Below are 19642 nucleotides of genomic sequence, written 5' to 3'. Positions count from 1 at the left end.
ATGAATGAACACTTCTTCAAATTTAGCAATAATTTCTCCTACTGCAACCTTTGTAAGATATAACTCAGATGTCTCATGTGCTCCTCCTTAGACCGGCTATAAACTAATATATCGTCCATATATACTATTACAAATTTACCAATGAAATCTTTAAAAACTTCATTCATGAGTCTCATAAACGTACTTGGTGCATTTGAAAACCCAAAAGGTATTACTCTCCACTAATACAATCCCTCATTCGTCTTAAAAGCAGTTTTCCACTCATCCCCTTCTCTTATCCTTATTTGACGATACCCACTTTTAAGATCTAGTTTTGAAAAATACTTTGCTCCACTCAAGCAATCCATTAAATATTCAATTCTAGGTAAATGAAATATGTACCTGATTGTGATTTTATTAATGGCTCTTGAATCTGTACACATTCTCTAGCCTTCATCTTTCTTTGGACTGAACACTATTGGTACCATGCAAGGACTCAAGCTTTCTCTAATCAACCCTTTGTCAAGCAATTCTTGCACCTGCTTTCTAACTTCTTCATTTTCTATAGGAGTAATTCTGTAAGCTACTTTGTTAGGCAGACTTGCTCCAGGAATCAAATCTATATGATGGTTAATTCTTCTAATGGGTGGCAAGTCATTCGGCAAGTCATCAACAACAATATCACAATATTTTTCCAACATTTCTTGAATTTCAATTGGTAAATCAGAAATTTTAGTAGAAGTCATTATTACCTTGGGCTTGCAAATTACAACAAATTTTACCACATTCTCTTCAATCTGCTTCAAGTATTCCTTTCCTCCTCGTAACAGAGTTTTTGGATCAGTCTTCTTTCCTGGTACATCTTCTTCTTGCAGAGGTATCAACGTATGATTGACACCATCCTTTCCAAACTTGTAGGTGTTTATTTTGCCATCATGCATGGTTCCTCTATCATATTTCCAAGGTCTTCCAAGTAATATGTGACACATATCCATTGGCATCACATCACATACAATTTTATCTTTATACTTGCCCACCTGAAATTCCACTTCACACTGTTCATTCACTAATAGTTGATGTCCCTTTTGTAACCATGACACCTTATAAGGTGTTGGATGTTTTATTGTCTTCAGCTTCAATTTCTCCACCACTTCTTAGAGACCAAATTATCAGTGCTGCCACTATCAATGATCATCTGACAACATTTCCCTTCAAATTTACACACTATTTTGAATAAAGTATTTCTTTGTGATGGCTCAACTATATCATTTGCTGGCTTGAGCAAAACTATATTAACTACAAAATATTCTCCTTTCTCTAGTATATTTTCTTCTTCTGCCACTGCTGCTACTGGTGCTTCTCCCTCAACTAGAGAAAAAATTGCATTCCTCTGGCTTGTTCCTGCATTCTCTGGGCACTCAAAAGCTCTGTGTCCCAGTTTGTTACATTTGTAACATCTTATTTCTCTTCCTCTTCCTCTACCTCCTCTTCCTCTAGAAAAACTCCCTCTGCCTCTAGCATCACCTCCCATGGGTGCATGCTGGGTTGAGCTGCTGCTAGCTCCATCTTTAGGTGTTGGATATCTTCCTCTACCCCCTTGACTTCCCCTTCCTCGAAAAGTAACTCTCCCTCTGGTAGATTGATTCCTCATGAGTTTTTCTTCATCTTTCAGTGCTATCTGATAAGCTTCCTCTACTATTTTAGGAGACAATAGAATTATCTCATCTTGGATGTCAATCCTAAGGCCATTAACATATCTAGCCACCTTCTCATTTGTATCCTGGGCCTCTCCAGCTCTTATGCTGACCTTGTAGAATTCCTATATGTATTCTTTCACTATCAAAGACCTCTGTCTAAGATTCTACATCTGTCTGAACAAGGTTTGCGGATAATTTCTTAGTAGAAACTTACCTCTTAGCTTTGCTACCCTCCTGCTCCAATTTTTAATAGGTTTCTTGCAAAGTCTCTTTCTTTATGCCTACACACCATCCCACCAAAGTGCTACATGGCCTTTTAACTTAGTGACAACAAACTTTACTTTCTTCTCATCTTATGTTTCTTCATAGTCGAAGAATTTCTCCTTGCCATTAATCTAGTCTATCAATTCTTTTGGATTCAGTTCTCCTTCATATATTGAAACCTCGATCCTTGGTCTAGCTGTGGATCTCAACAATCACTAGAAGAATCTCATCTTAGGAGTAACTGCTACAGCTTCTTCCTCTGCAGCTTCAACGTCAGGTTCACTAACATCTCCATCATTTATATTTCTATTTGTTGTTAATGCATCCAGTCTAGATTGCATCTATTGCACAACTTCCATTACTTCAGCATTTGCAACAGGCTGTCCTCTTCCACCACATCCTCCTCCTATTCCAAATCTGAAAGCCATATTAATTTTCCTTCTCCTTCTTCTAAGATTCCACTCAATGTTAGCTGGTTGCTCTATACCATTAATAGTGGCCTGGGTGCAGGCGATATGGACAAGCGGCTGAGACCTGATATAATTTCTTCAATTTCTGGCTGAATTCCTCTTCCTGCTTCAACAGGTGTATCAATCATCTATTAAAAGCTTCATGAGTTTCCTCTAATATACTCTAACCTTCATTATCAGTGCTTAATGCAATAGGTCCGTTTTCTCCTTTCTCAGCCTATAATTCCATAGGAATTATAGAAATAGACTATCATTCCTGTAAACAGAGGGAAATGTGTTTTAAAACACAAAATACACAGTTGCAAGCCTTTATTCCCAAAGGAATGGAAATACACAATCAGTGCCTTAATACCACTATAGTGTTAATTCAAAAGAATTACACTATCGACACTCTAATTCCAAGAAATGTATTTAATGCAATTAACACTATCGACGGTTATAATCACTGTCAAAAATTCCACATGGAACAGAGCAATAACATAACACTTCAATAGCCCCAATGCGATAGTACGTGGACTATCGGAAATTGCTATCAGCAACTTCAGTGCTCCCAAGGGAAGGCTCCTTCTGCTTCAATCTAGTGATGCAACAGCAATCACGAAACCAATATCCCTTTAACTCTTCTCTATAGTGTTTCGGTTCTGAGCCATTGGAGTTCAGGCTTCGGCAGCTCCAAAGGCCCTTTCTAGTCCACTTGTGATTATGCGATGTGATCTTGGTTCAGACCCGATACGGAAATGAACCAGAGCTTATAAAATTTTAAGTCCAAAACTCTGCTACGGCTAAGTAATTTCACGAATTCTCTGTGTAAAACAAAGTTCTGGTTGGAAGCTCAACAATGCATGTAAGAGGAAATAGATGCACTGATATATGGAAAACAACCCAACAGGCCTAAGCTTAAGTGTTGATTGGGAAACAAAGATTGAACCACCATTAATGAAACATAGGGAATAACAAAACCAGAATTGATACCCGCATAAAAATAATAGTTTAACAGAGAACCATCAAGCAGGCGCACAGAAAGAGTTTTTGTCAATGATAATGCTTCCGGGCACCTCTATTGCAGAGTGTCCCGTTATTTCATTTTTTAATTAATAGATAAGCCCTCTTGGTCCTTATACATACAAAAGCATGCCTTTTGCATAGAGTGATTTAAAGCAATCATGCGTAAAAACTTATTATCGCTTATCCATAAGCGATTATTACAGAATGATTTTATTCTTAATTTTATCCCTATCCTAAACTAGAAAAGCATGGAAACTGCTAACTAAAGGACCCCACTCGTTTTCCTGTAGTTTTTTTGGATTTTTGGAATAAGTTTGAAGATTTTCTCTCCAAGTCTCATGCTCCTGCATTAGATATGTAGCCATGCGTCCCCACCACCACATCCTATAATATGCACAAGGGTATGACTCTTGAGGTTTAATATTAAGTGGGGGTTTGTTGTCGGTGATAATTCCCATACTGCCAATCTTGAAATCAATGATGCAGGTTCAGTGTGCATCCTCAGCCCCTTCATTACCACTTGTTTCTTAAGCAGTGTCCACATACCACCAGCTGATTTTATGTATTTGTGGTCGTGACTTACAATCAACCATAACATGTGTTCACGGTGGGCGAGACGACTGTGGCATCTGAAAAATGATACAGTGACATATGGCGGAGATGAACAGGTGACAAGATATGTGGGCAATAGATATAAGGACAAATGGACACATATGTGGCAATCACAGGTCAAACCTGATGATTTAGTGAGTTGACATGACACTATGTACATAGGACACATGGAATGCATATTTGGACATTTTAGGTGACGATGCTAGCCATTCATGGGTGACATGTGGACCACTCACAAGAGGCCATGTGGAACATGTGATGTAAGCATGATGTCATGTGGATGAGGTGAAGGTTAGCTAAGCACTCAGGGATTGAATCAAAGGTCATGGCCCTTGATTATATGGGATAAGGGGTCAACATACAAGGCACTTAGGAAATTTGGTTCCATTATGAAATATTTACCATTTTTCTATATTTAGCAGTTAGCCAAATTTAGAATTGGAGTGAGAATTCAAACTAGATTCAAATATTTCCTAAAATTAGTTGATTAACTCATAGATTAAGTTCAAAACCTCATCCAAATATGTAATTCTAGTTTCACACATGCATAACTCAAGATTAACAATGTAATATCCCCTCCATTTTGTCTGCAATAATCTATTGTTTTAGACTTGGTTTGTAATTATTTTTGAACTGAGTGACTGAGGAAGTCACATTAGATTGTGAAGAATTTGATATAAAAAAGAAAAAAATTATGGATGGTGCGACAAATTTATTTATTATAAGTAAATAGTAAAATGAGAATTACTCGTATAATGGAGCATAAGAATAGAAGATTTGCGGCCAACTGGAAACAACATATTCATGACAAAATTGAATCTTCCCTATAAAATCTCCTTAAAATCCTTGGGAGAAAAATAAAAAATTAAAAAAAAAAAGAATTTAATGCAATGGAAGAGAAATATTATATTAAAATCCTTAGTTGGAGATAGACACTAGGTTGGGTAAAGGAAATCACCGTGGGAGAAAAAGGTGGTCTTTAAAGAAAAAAAGAAGGAACATTTAAAAAAAAACCTTAGAAAATGGGTTGGAAGTCCCAAAAGGAAGGACGCTGCAAAAACAAAATATGTTGGGAAGAAAGAAAAATTATAAAATAAAATCACTGAGAAGCAAAGGGGGTTGTTGGTTCTGGTGGTAGGAAACTCTTAGCTCGGGTGGAACTGAAGGAATAAGTTCATGGTCAAGAGGATTGCACACCAGGCCTTAGTAATTTCTCATCAGAAGTCAATTTTGGTAGACTTTTAATAGAAAATTGTTACATAATTATTCTTATAACTATTCCTGGTTGGATGTTATATTTTGTTATATTTATGTTTCTTTATAGTGATATAGAATAATGATAACACTTATAATTAGATGCTACTATATGTTATATTTTTATTTATGTTTTTTTGTAGCATGATTGTATAATAAGAAAATCTTTTTTTGTCACATGTTATTATAACGAGTTAATTGTAATGCATTTTGGACTCGATTAATTTATGTTGTACACTCAAAGAAAATTTAACGTTTAAGGTATGCAATAAATTGGTTGTCTCTATGACATGCTAGAGATATGTTGGTTATCTATTAGGTAGGAGGTGTTATTTTTAGCTACACTGAACTAGGAAAGAAGATAAGGTGCGAAAAATAAAATCCCTATAGACTACAAGGAAATATTTTCATGTAAGGAAGGGAAAGTCATTAAAGTAAGGGTGATAGTTAGATTTTTTTTTTTGGTTGAAGCAAGAGTCATACCTTCATAATCATTAAATCAAAAAATTATTTAGATAGAATACAATCATCCACATGGAAACATGGATCTTAATCAAACACTACTTTCTGGAAAACCAAGGGTCACGAGTTAAGTGTTATAACTTTGACCCTAACCCACAAAACTACACCACCCAAAACGGAAAAAAGTAACAAGGCCACATAATTAACCTGACAAATTTAATAAAGGGGGAGAAATCCATTTAAATTCTGCCTTCAGAACACCTAGCTCCCACCAACTGCAGAGGAGGACCTCACAGAGCCAAGGCTCCTGCCAAGAAACCATTTGGACTCACCAATAAGCACACAGATTCCTGACCGTCGATCCTCCCAATTTCATCCAAGGGTAGAGGTAAATATCGTGCCGCATAGAAGTCTGCCCTTTAATGTTATGGACCCACTGACAAGCTCAATAAATCACAGCCGTAGATCCACCGGACTTGATCCTATGGCAGAGGATCATATCGCACCGAGCAAAAGAGCTACTGGTTAACATGTGATAAGGGAGGAAAACAAAACCGCCCCTCAGCCACGTGTAGCCTGAGGAGTGTGATCGCTCCCAAATTTTGAAAACCACTTCCCACCCGAGATGCCCCCGATATCCCGGAAACCACTCAACTAGCGGATTTGCTACCTTTGACAAAGTATTAGGAATAATCAGGCCGTTGTTGGACTCTGGATTCCGGGAGCTACCACTTTCGCTTTTGTAGCCATATGTGAGCGTAAGCGATGTACTACCTCTTCCCTCCAAACAACTACTCTGGTAGCGCACTCCTCCTAGAAATATAAGAAAAAATGAGAAAAGGTAAAACTTACACCTCATAAATCAACCAAATTATTGGACAAAGCTTCCATAGTTTTGGTGCGGTACACCATCATATCCTCAACTGCTTGGATGTTACACTGATCCATGAAACTATTCTGAGGCAACCTATGCCCATCCATCACAACCTTATACATGGTACACTTCACTCCTTGATTAGCCAGTAAATTAGTAAGCTTATTGGCCTGCCTTCGCACATGATTGAAACTAACCATGCGTAGGCCTCTGAGGTGGAGCTGGAGCCTTTGGAAGACCCGGATCAGTCTCCAGTGATTTGAAACCTTCTTCGGCTCTGAGCCCCAGCTAATTTTTTTGACTGTGTTGATAATTATCTCAGAGTCAGCTTCGATAATTACATTCTGTCGGTTATCCTACACCAAGAGATCTAAGCACTGCTCCATAGTTGTGGCTTCTGCCATGTTATTTGTAGCTCTGCCTAAATGTCCATGGAAGATGGAAAGGATATTACCAGTATCATCCCTTAACACCCCTCCAAAGCCCGCATTGCCCGGGTTTCCATTAGAAGCCCCATCTATGTTATATTTTAGAAAGCCAAAACGGGGAGGATGCCAGAATTCTTGCTTAGAAACCATAGCCAAAACCCTTCTGTTCAAGCCCTACGACAAAAGCCCCTGCATTCCCAACAGTCCCAAAATCCTCATGTCAGCATCTGAGGGTGGATTTTTAGGAGTGTTTCACACTATGGTACCCACCATCTCTTTAAGTTGATTCAAAGTTTGCTTCGAAAGAAATTTAAGGGATCTTTTTTCATTTCTGGAAATTCTATTATTCCTTTGTTTCCAGACATTCCAAATAATGAAGCTAGGTGTAAGAGCCCAAGAAGAACCAAGAATTTCATTATCTGAGTAATTATTTCTCCACATGGTTAGGGTGTTGGAGATACACCCTCTTTCCCTATCCCTCTTTTGGCAGATGTTAGCAAAATATTCCCACAAACTAGAGGTGAATATACAATTATTGAGGAGGTGTTCCATAGTTTCTTCTTATGCTTCACAGAGCTGGCATCTGGAAGGCCCCAGCACACCCCTTTTCCTTATGTTATCCCAATTCAGAATTCTCTTATGATAAACAAGCCACATGAAGAGTTTAATCTTCATCCAACCTTGATGCCTCCACAGATTCTGCCATATTCTATCCAGAGCAAGAGAGTCCATCTCGAGGAGTTTGCGTTTAGCCTCCTTAAGATTAATGGTACCCTCATTATTGTTGCCCCACCTCAATTGGTCATGATCCCCTGTCACTAAGATCTTCCTTTGTTCCAGTATCCGCATGAGAGCCTCAACTTTAGTTTTCAAGGGGTTATCTTCCCTGTAGATCATATTCGTCCACCTTCTCCATTTACTTGCATTATTATTTTGGTCCCAAAAATCTTTGACCTGTGATAACCCTATGAAGTCTGTATCTCTTTTGAGGTCTAGAAATTTCTCATTTAGCAATATTGGTTCTTGTTGCCATTTATCTTCCCAAAAAAGTGCCAAATCCCCCTCTCTGATTTCCCAGAAGCTATTCTTTTGAACTAAGCCTCTGTTCTCCCAGGCCTTATTCCAGATGTATGAGCCCTTTATATTACCAGACATCCTTATATGATCGTTATTGTCCCAAGTTTTGGCATATTTTTCTGTCAAGATACTAGCCCACTGCGCCTTTGGTTCTTTGACCCATCTCCACCATAACTTAGCTCCTAAAGCCCTGCTTAGAACCTCTAGATCATCCAAACCTAGACCTCCTTGATTTTTGGGTTTGCAAATCTTTTCCCAAGAAACTAAGGCCCATTTCCTTTTTTTCTCCCGTTTTCCCCAGCGAAAGTCTCTTTGAATGGTTCTGAATTGTTGTAAGACTCCTTTTGGTGTAGGGAGTGCTGAAAGCATAAAAATTCGGATAGATTGTAGAACAGCCTTTGTAAGCACCAACCTGCCAACCATGTTTAAAGATATGATGATCCAATTCTTGATTTTATCATGCATCTTATTAATCATCGATTCCTAGATACTCTTATGAAGAGGTTTAACAGTAAGGGGGACTCCCAAATATTTCGAAGGAAGAGAATCTCTTTGAAAGCCTAGAATTCTGGAGATATTCCTTTGTATAGCAATATTAGTATTAAAGAAAAATATTTTAGATTTAAAATGATTAAACTCCACACCTATGGCCAAACCAAAGTCATTTAGAAGTTGTTTGTATGCCAAAGCTTCTTTGACTGTAAGAACTCCCTGAAACATGGTATCATCCACAAATTGTTGGTGAGTCAAAGTCTGTCCATTCTCAGAAAGTTGAAGACCCTTGATTTTTCCTTCTGCTTTTGCTTGCTTAATCGATCTACCAAGTCCTTCCATCATGAGTATAAAGAGAAAGGGAGAGAGTGGATCTCCCTGCCTAAGGCCTCTTGAGGGAATAAAAATCTCGGAGGGAGAGCCATTTACCAAAACTGAAAAGCTAGAAGAAGTTACCAAAGCCATGACCCATCTAACCCAATTATGATCAATCCCAAAAGCAATAAGAACCCTCCTGATATAGGTCCAGTTCAACTTATCATAGGCTTTAGTTAGATCCAGCTGTGTGATCATTCCAGCCTTCCTGTTGCTAGTCAGTCAGTGCACGACCTCCTGTGCTTGCATGATGTTATTGGGAATTTGTCTACCTTCCACATAACCAGATAGCTCCCTAGAAACTAGAGTGGGGAGAAGAGGTTTGAGTCTGTTACCTACAACCTTGGATGTAATCTTGTAAACCATATTGCACAATGCTATGGGTCAAAACTTATCAGGAGTAAGGGCATTATCTTGTTTAGGGATCAGTGAAATGAAGGAGGTGTTGAGTGCCTTCAGAATAGTTCTATTCCTCTTGGAATCTTCTACTACATTCAAAATATCTTGTTTAACAATATTCCAGCATGATTTAAAGAAGTCCACATTAAAACCATTAGGACCTGGTGCTTTACCATTCCACATTTACTTGAGGACTTCACTGATTTCCTCTTCAGTTACTGGCCTGTTGAGGTTGAGATTATCCTGTCTCGACACTAGTCTTGGTATATGTCTAATTATATCTTTAATGAAAGGCTCTCTATTTGGAGTTCTTTCGTGTGCAATCCCCCGGAAGTGTTGAACTAAAACAACTTCAATTTCTTCATGGGTACTGAGTAGTTTCCCTTCCTCATCCTTAATCGAGGAGATACTATTATGAGCCTGGTTTTCCAAAGTTGACCTGTGGAAAAATTTGGTGTTTCTTTCCCCTTCCTTTAACCATTGTACTCTAGATTTTTGTCTCCAGAATATTTCCTCTTGTTTGCATAAGTTCTCCCACTCGTGCTGAAGATTGGTGGCTCTATCATTACTGACTTTATCAAAGCCAACCTTGATAAGGGATTAATTGAGTATCTACAGTTTGTTTTCAACAACTTTTTTTCTTTCAAAAATATTGCCAAATTCTTTCTTGTTCCACTCTTTAAGCTTGAGCTTTAGGTGTTTTAGTCTTTTGTGAAGAAGGAACATATTTGTACCATGAATATGTAGATCTTCAGACCACCAACTTGAAATGTTGTTGATAAAATCTGGATGGGTGAGCCAGATATTCTCAAATCTGAAAGGTCTATTCCTGGGAGTACCAATGCCCCTGATCTCTAATTGAATTGGCCAGTGATCAGAACCTCCAAAGGGCAGAATCCTTGCTTCCATTCCATTATCATTGAGTATAACATCCTCTGATATGATGAATCTATCTAACTTTGACACCACCACAGACCCTCCTCGTCTCCTATTGTTCCAAGTAAAGAGACCATTACTTGTATCAATATCAACCAGTTTCATAGTGTCCGAAAAAGATTGAAAAGCTAAGGCATCTTTGGTAAGAGCTCTGGTGCCCCCTTTTTTCTCTGATATTGATTTGATCATGTTGAAGTCCCCACCGAAAATCCATGGAATCGCAACATATCTCTCTCTGAGATCCATAAGAGAATCTAGAAATCTCAATTTGTCATCCATTCTCTGAGGGCCATAGACATTCGTTACCAGATAGATCTCCCTCTCCCCCACAGGTTGAATGACCACTGATAGATAATTTCTGGAAGCTTCAACATCTATTATACCAATATTTAGGGGATTCCAAAGAGTAAGAATGCCACCTGCTGTATTTTCTGCCTTTACTTCTAGAAACTCAAAACGACTAAGCCATTTACTATGAAGTTCTTTAATTTTTTGTATAGAACATTCAGTTTTCTGGATAAATATAATATTTGGAGCTTCTTGTTTCATTTTGTCACTAAGTAATCTTTGCTTCCTTTTACTACCTAGACCCTTGATGTTCCAAGAACTAAACTTGATCGTTAAAGATTAGTGAAAGAGTAACTGGTTAGATCTTTCATCTTACCTAAATCTATCATTAGCTTTCTACATTCCATCAGCAGATCATTTTGCTTTTTCCTGCCTCTTTTCTTTCGTGGGCCTCGAGGTGCTAATCCTGGTGTGCTTTTTTATAGATTTAACACCTTCTTTACCATGTTTTGTTGTGTTACCTTGCCTTTTCACCCTACTAGGCTAGGTTTTCCATAAATACAGCTGATGTACTCTAGAGAAATCTTCTTGAGGTAACGAATCTAACCCTCCCATGGTTCCCTGTTTCAAGAACCCTTCCAAATCTGGGTGCTCTCTATCTAAAATCTCTTGCAGTTCCTGATCCTCCGCTTCCATCTCACTCTGGGTAATTTCCTCGTCCATATCTAGTTCTACATCGCTCATCATAACCTCTTTCTGTATGTTATTGTTCTTTTGTTGGTCTTTGTCGTCCTCTGTCTCCTTGTCCTCTAGACTTAACTCTATTCCCTGATCTACTTTTATTGTCTCTTCTTGCTACTCAAGAACCTGGAACCTATTCTGTGTAACTTGAGGCCCTTCGGCTTGATGTTGCCTAAGACCCCCTTTGGCGCCTTTTCCTCTGTGGCTCTCTTTTTGAAAGCTTTCCATATCTTTCATTGTGTAAGTTCTGCTCTTATTCTCTATTTTACCGAGAGGGCAATCTCTGAACAGGTGTCCATGCTCATGACATTTGTGACATATAAAAGGAATATGTTTATAATCTATTGTTTGCACCCATTCTTCATAAAAACTTCCAAGATCAACTCATCCGGTAGAGCTCCGAACAGATCCATTTCCACACAAATTCGTGCAAAGGAAGTATATTTTCCTCTTCTAGTGGCTTCTGAGGCCTTGACAAAACCTCTGAATTTATTACCTATGGCTATTAACAATTCATTTTGCTAGTAATCAAGAGGAAGGGAGTAAAGTCTTACCCAAACCGGAACTAATGTGAAAGTCTCCCGCTTCAGGACAAATTTCATCATCCATGGCCTCATATAGAGGCTAGCAGCTGCATAGAAGTATGGCCCTCCTTCAAACACTTTGTATTTATCCTCAATGTTAGTGAAGACCACTGTAAAGAATCCCTTTGACCCCAGATGTAGGTCAATGCTCCCTTTTGGTTTCCAATGGTATTTAATCCATGTCTGTAAAGCTTTTACAGTGAGCCATACTCCCATGAATTTACAAATGATAGCATAAGTTCGCATGTGGTCCCTGTGTGCCTACAACGTAGGATCATTCAAGACCACCCTCGGTGTAACCTCAAATTTGGGCTTACAAGGTCCTTTCTATGCCTTGGTTTCTGCTCCCTTTTCCTTGTCATTTTCTTCCTTTTCTTTTGTGCTTTTACTCTCACAATGTTTGTCTCCGTCCTTCTCTTCTTCCCTACTGTCTTTCCCTCGTCGTCACTTCTAACTTCTTCCATTGGCTTCTTACCACTGCTGGTAACCGCTTGATTGTAGGAGGGAGTAGAGCTCCCTCCTCCTCACCCTACCATGGAGAACAGCGCCTGCAAACTTTCAACCCTAGATGTTCCTCGCTCCTTCGTTGTTTATTCCCCAACCATCAAAACGAGTGATAGTTAGAATAACCAAACTTAAACTATTGCTATAACTTGGACATAGATTGAGGGAAAAAGGAGGGTGCTTGTTGAATTCTATTTTTTTATGTTGGACCAGCTAGAATTCATAGTTGGAGTTTTGAATGATGCATAATACATAAAATTAACAGTATTATATTATAAATCACATTGGTGTGGCCATGATGAGACATAGAACCAAGTGTTTAACTCCAAATGTGAAATTGTATAAATAGTCATGCTAAAACAAGGACGTAGTTAATATGCACCGGAGAATAATAATGAATTTCTAATCCAATATGTAATGGTATAATTAACAATTAGGTTTATTGATACTTATTGGGTAATCTATTGAACTAAGTCACTTGTACACTTAAATATATATATATATATATATATATATATATATATATATATATATATATATACATCAACCCCCTAAGCACCTAATTAGGAGAAAAAAATTACAAGGGAAAATTAGTCTAGGAGAACATCCCAAATAGGTTTGTGCCATATTGTAATCAAGAGAACTTGTGAAAATGAAATCATTGGTACTGTTAAAAAATTAGAAAAAATGTAAGTAGCCTGAAGAGGCATATATTTCATTGGCGTGTAAAGAAATATATATTCAATTCAACAAAACAAACTTAGTACTAAACTTCTCTTTAGAAGAACATCACCAGAGAGAAAAATGGTGTAGTATAAATTATAAACCTAAATATAACTATGACATTGAAAGAGAACAAGTGTGAATGTTGCAACATAAAATATAGTGATGGATGGATCTTCATAATGAATATTAAAATATCATTTTTCTATTAACAAAGTAGTGAATCTATAAAAAAAATAACTACCTTTAACTACAAAAATCCAAATAAGTAGTTTCAAGAAACATGGTCACAATTATTCAAAGTATATAATAACAATATCCCATCACATTCAAAAAATAGTTTAATTTTGTTCAATAGAAAATTCTTACAACCTCACTTCCATGCCTAATGGACTGGTAAAGAAACAAAATGTTACTTCTTGTAACTTGGGTGGATAACCAACTATATCTCAGACATTACAACTCTTTTCCTAGTCTTCAAAAACATGAACTATATGCCATGAGACGAGACCTAGATTCAATTGGGATAAATAAAAGCCTCCTAATAATAAGAATATGGTCACACCATATTCCAAGGAAAACTCGTATAGCACGCAACAAATAAATAAATGCAGTAGGAACCAACCTAGTTCCCCAGGGTTGTGGTCAAAGTGGCTCCATTTCTAAGGATGATGTATTTACATGGGCCTAAACATTGAGAGTTTGACTGAAAATAAAACACATGTAGGAGAATGTTAGAATGAAGTTTTATTCGCATATAAATTAAAAAGGAGATAAATATGTTGAATGAAAAGTCAGGAAGAAAATAGGGGATGGTAGCGAGAAGTTACTTGTTGAGGAAAGAAGAACGAATTCTACCTACAGAAGACACATAGTGGAAACGTTATCAGTAGGACAAGTAAAACCTTTGAATAATAAATCCATGAAGTGGAAACATATATAGAGAGGGGTTTCATAGCACTGAAAACTAGAGTAGTGTAGTGACTCTGAGAAAGAAATTGACACTTTGAAAGGTAAAAAAAACAAACAGTTACATACCTACGCCATAGCCAGAGAAGACGTGTATCAAGAAGTTTTAGAGTGCCTTCATACAAAGGCGAGGTTTCCATGACATCCTCAAAAAACAAATAGAGGGGGAGTAAAAGACCCAGTAAGGAATTACCCATGGTAACGAACAACCGACAAATGAAGGAAAAAAATGATAATCACGAGATGTCCCTGGAATCATCTTGTTGAGGAAACAATGCTTCGATGGTTATTGAACCCCATCCTAAATTAACCAGCGAAATAAATGAGCCTCTTCTCTTAATGAGAAACAAATGTGAGAAAATGTACTCCATGAACTGGGTTAAAGAAAAAAAAATGTTTACTTCCTGTAGGATTTCCTTCGTGTTCCATAACAGAGGTGCGAAAATATTGGAAGAAGTCCTTTTATGGAGCCAATGACAGTAGGAGTTAGAGTTAGGTGGAATAATTACTAGATATTATGATAACAACATTTCACCAAACGAAACACAAATCTTACCTTTGAACTGAAAATACCGGTGAATTTTGCAGCTATAAAGAGTTTATACACCTTTAAGGGTTGCGTAACATACTCAGGTTCCAAACCATTCGACCTTCTACACAGAGGCGATTTGAGGCACCTTACCAAAAAGAATGAAATCACGATAGATAAGGGTGAAATTATAAACACGAAACTTAGGGTTTGCGTAATTCCTTTCCAACTGTTGAATAGTTCAACCAAATCTACCTCAAGCATCTAGAAGATGCACAATTATCACATGGGTATCAAGTGCTTCAAGAGTTCATGGCTAAGAGTGATTCATATGTGCTACCAAAGACAATGTATTAATGTTTCCTTTTATCACTTCCCAAATTTCCTTGGAAACCGAGGTAATGCGGTTATAGAGTAAGTTATGAAGTTATAAAGTTATAATGCTACAACTATGTGAGACCATGTTCACCCTGCATGAAGATAATCATTCCACACATAGCTAGGGAACATAAACACCAAATAACATTATTATGCAAGTATAATAAGGGTGGGTAAATATACATAAAACGAAATTCTCTAGATCGTGTAATTTCTTAAGAATAATTAACATATTTGGTAAACAAAGAGATATGAAACTTCTTGAGACAAAAAAAATGGAATAATGATTATACTATGGTAGAAATAACAAAGAAAAACTAGTGCATACTAGAAAAAAATGTACAGTAGATGGGTCTGTGACATATGGTATTATAGCTCTAGTTTTCAAAACTGGGCCTATGGAGAATCGTCACACTTACAAAATAGATATAAAGTAGATTTTTAAATTCAATAAAATGGTTATTCTAATGCTAAATCCTGTTGAATTATAAGGTACTGCAGCAAGGGAAAGTCAGAGCAAGAAATGGCAGATTACATCGACCCACCTATGATGGAGGGTTAGTGATTTTATCTAGAATTGGGAGGAGGGGATGCTCCACCAACCACTCAATTGATGGAAATTGTGAAAATTTTATAGAAAAAATTGTTTTATCTAAAAACCAATAATGAGGGGCTATTGAAGGGAAGAAAAAAACAAGAAAAAATGATCATAGATTTGTCTGAGAAGTGCAGTCATAAAATGCTAGAGACTAGAGAGGATGGTGGAAAGGAACAACCAAAAAAAGGAGGGAATGTTGAGGCTGAAGTAGATAAGTCTAAAAGTGGGGATGATTTATACAACACCTATCGAAGGACATGGAGAGGGAAGAAGAAAGTGGAGCTAAAAGGGAATTTAAAAAACTAAAACCCCCTATATTTGATGGTGAAGAGGAGGAGGATGATTAAGTGTGGCTCCTAAACATGAGCAAGTACTTTCAGGTCTGTAAATATGAGGGAAATTTAAAGACTAGGTTGTTCATTTATTAATTACAAGGTAAGGAATGTCTCTGGTGGGAGGAGGTTAAAATTGTGTATACTTTGGAGGAAAAGAGAGTTTCCTAGGAGGAATTCCAAAACCAATTTAAGTCTAGATACCTAAATGAATGATATTATGATGATTGAGCCAAGGACTTCCATGAGTTAAAACGGGGACTATGTTATGAAACCAGCTCACAAAAAGATAGAAAAGAGAGATCCACGCCTTAGAATTCAGCCTCTTCGAGGGGGCAACCTCCTTTACATTACATAAATGAAAAATTCTTGGATGATACAAATGACAAAACCTCCTTTCTATATATAGGAGTCTAAGGAGTCACAATATAATCCAGCCGACCTAACAATAATAATATAAAGCCACAAAAATAACAATAGAGGGATTCTATGGGGCACATAAATAACAATATGGGGGTAATAGGGGCACAACAATATAAATAAGGGGTATAACTACAATAGTAATGGGGTAATCACTAGTATTATAGGGACCCAACATGCCCCTCTCCTTCAAAAAAGTGTTGTCCTCAACGCTTGAGTAGTTCTGGATACTTCTGCATAAAATTCTCATCCTCCCATGTGGAATCTTCAGCGGATAAGTTCTTCCACTTGATAAGATACTCTGAAATTGATCGATTTCGTAGCTGTCGAGTTCTTGTTTCTGTGACTGCTTCTGGTTCCAATATAATTTTTCCTTCCTCGTCAAGTTCTGGCAATATTGTTTGAATTGGGAGCTTGTCACCTATAACCTTCTTTAAACATGAAACATGGAAAACTGGGTGCAATCGAGAAGCTGCAGGAAGCTCCAATTTGTATGCCATAGTACCAATCTTTTGCAACACCTTGTACGGACCATAATACTTTGGTGATAATTTATTATCCTTCTTAGCTTGCTTTAGGGACATTTGCTTATATGGTTGTAGCCGTAGGAATACCCAATCACCTACATCAAAACTTCTTTCACTGCGATGTTGATCTGCCTGTTGTTTCATTCTATTTTGTGCCAACACGAGGTTATCCTTTAAGAGTTGGAGGACTTGTTGTTGATGTTCGATGTGATGTTCCACTGCCTGAACCTTAGAATTTTCTCTTAAATATGATGTGATGGATGGTGGTTGATACCCATAAAGTGCCATAAATGGGGTCATTTTTGTTGTTGTATGGAAGGAAGTGTTATACCACCATTCAGCCAGAGGCAACCATTTGACCCATTGTGTCTGTTTATCAGATACAAAGCAACGAAGATATCCTTCCAAACATTTGTTTACTATCTCAGTTTGCCCATCAGATTGAGGATGATAAGATGAGCTATGAGCTAACTGAGTACCAAGACAAGAAAATAATTCTGTCCAAAAATTTCCAGTGAAAATGGGATCTCTGTCACTTACAATAATCTTTGGGTTTCCATGTAGCTTTTGAACTGTTTCCATAAATGCAGTAGAAACTGTACTGGCTTTAAATGGATGTGATAATGCACAAAAGTGTGCATACTTGGTAAGTCTGTCAACTACCACCATGATGACACTCTTTCCCTCAGACTTGGGTAAACCTGTGATAAAATCCATTGAAACCTCCTCCCAACGTTGGCTTGGAATGGATAAAGGTTGTAATAGACCCGGTGTCTTAATTGTTTCAACTTTATTTTTTGGCAAACCAAACATTCCGCCACAAACTTTTGAATATCTGATTTAAGGCCATCCCAAAAAAATTCCTTCTTAACCCTGTGGTAAGTTTTTAAAAATCCTGAGTGCCCTCCTAAGGGAGAAGTGTGCAATTCCATAAGAATCTTTTGTTTTAGCTGGGAATTCTTACAGAGGTATAAGCGATCTTTGTACCATAACGAATCATTTTGCCAGCTAAATGTATCAGAAGTACTGGAATCTTGTTGTAGCTTTCGAATAAGTGCCCACACTTCTTCGTCATTCTTCCATTCCTCCCTTGCTTCGTTTATCCAATCTGGTTGGATAATAGAAATGGCACACAACAATGCTTCCACATCCTCATCCTTTCTTGAGAGTGCATCTGCCACCACATTTTGCTTCCCTTTTTTGTAGATGATTTCAAAGTCATAACCCAACATCTTTGTGACCCACTTTTGTTGCTCTTCAGAGGATAATCTTTGTTCTAAAAAGTATTTAAGGCTATCATGATCCGTTTTTACCTTGAAGTGTCTTCCCATTAGGTAGGGTCGCCATTTCTTAAGTGCATGGAGTATTGCCAACATTTCCTTCTCATAAATAGCTTTGCTTAAAAACTTTCCCTTGATTGGACGACTTTCAAAAGCAATGGGTCTTTCATCTTGCATTAGAACAACACCAATTCCATTTCCTGAAGCATCACATTCCACAATAAAGGTTTTTGTGAAGTCCGGTGTAGCTAAGACCGGTGCTTGGCACATTGCCTCTTTAAGATGTTCAAAGGCCTTTGTTGCTTCCGGAGTCCATGAAAATGAATCTTTCTTCAATAATGTTGTTAGAGGTGCTGCTATTCTCCCATAATTCTTAACAAACTTGCGATAATACCCTGTCAACCCAAGAAATCCTCGCAGATGCTTTATGGATGTGGGGATTTTCCATTCCTTAATGGCTTTAATTTTGCTAGGGTCTACCTTAACTCCTTCATGAGATACAATATGACCCAAATATTCCACCTCCTGGACTCCAAAGAAACATTTGGATCTTTTTGCATATAATTGTTTCTCCTCCAATAGTTGTAGCACCCTGTCAACATGTTCAACATGATCCTTCCAAGACTTGTTGTAGATTAGTATATCATCAAAAAATACTAACACAAATTTTCTAAGGAATGGTTTGAAAATTGAATTCATCAAACCTTGAAATGTTGAAGGTGCATTGGTAAGGCCAAAAGGCATGACCAAAAATTCATAATGACCCTCATGAGTTCTAAATGTCGTTTTCGGAATGTCTTCAATCTTCATTCTGATTTGATGATATCCCGAACGAAGATCCAACTTGGTGAAGTAAATTGATCCATGCAATTCATCCAGTAATTCATCAATGACAGGAATGGGGAACTTATCTTTAATAGTGAGCTTGTTGAGCTCCCTATAATCCGGACACATGCGCCATGATCCATCCTTCTTGTGCACCAATACTACTGGAGCTGAGAAAGAACTTTGACTCGGTTGAATTATACCAGCCTCTAGCATTTCTGCAACCATACGTTCAATTTCACTTTTTTGGACATAGGGATATCTGTACGGCCTGATGTTTGGAGGAACACTTCCTGGAATCAGATGAATAGCATGATCATGATCACGCATAGGTGGGAGACCTTTGGGAGTCTCAAATACCTTGGAATGATTGTCCAGGACTTTTTGGAGATCTGGAGAAATAGATGATTCCAATGTGGAAACATCTAGCGAACATAATTGTGCAATTACACCTCTTTGCTCCTTTTTTAGAAGCTTTGTCATGCCATTAGAGCTGATTATCTTTCCTGGTTTCCCTGCAATACCCCTTAATTCAACTTCCTTTCCTTCCGTAGAAAATTTGATGAAAAGTTCTTGAAAATTAAAAGCTATTGTACCCAAGGATTGTAGCCATTGGACTC

The sequence above is a fragment of the Pinus tabuliformis genome, chromosome 1_1 (assembly GCF_031772625.1).
Source record: "Pinus tabuliformis cultivar Carrire ecotype Pingquan chromosome 1_1, CPIR1, whole genome shotgun sequence".
NCBI lineage: Eukaryota > Viridiplantae > Streptophyta > Pinopsida > Pinales > Pinaceae > Pinus > Pinus tabuliformis.
The sequence above is the reverse complement of the archived record's forward strand: the minus strand, read 5'-3'. Positions refer to the sequence as shown.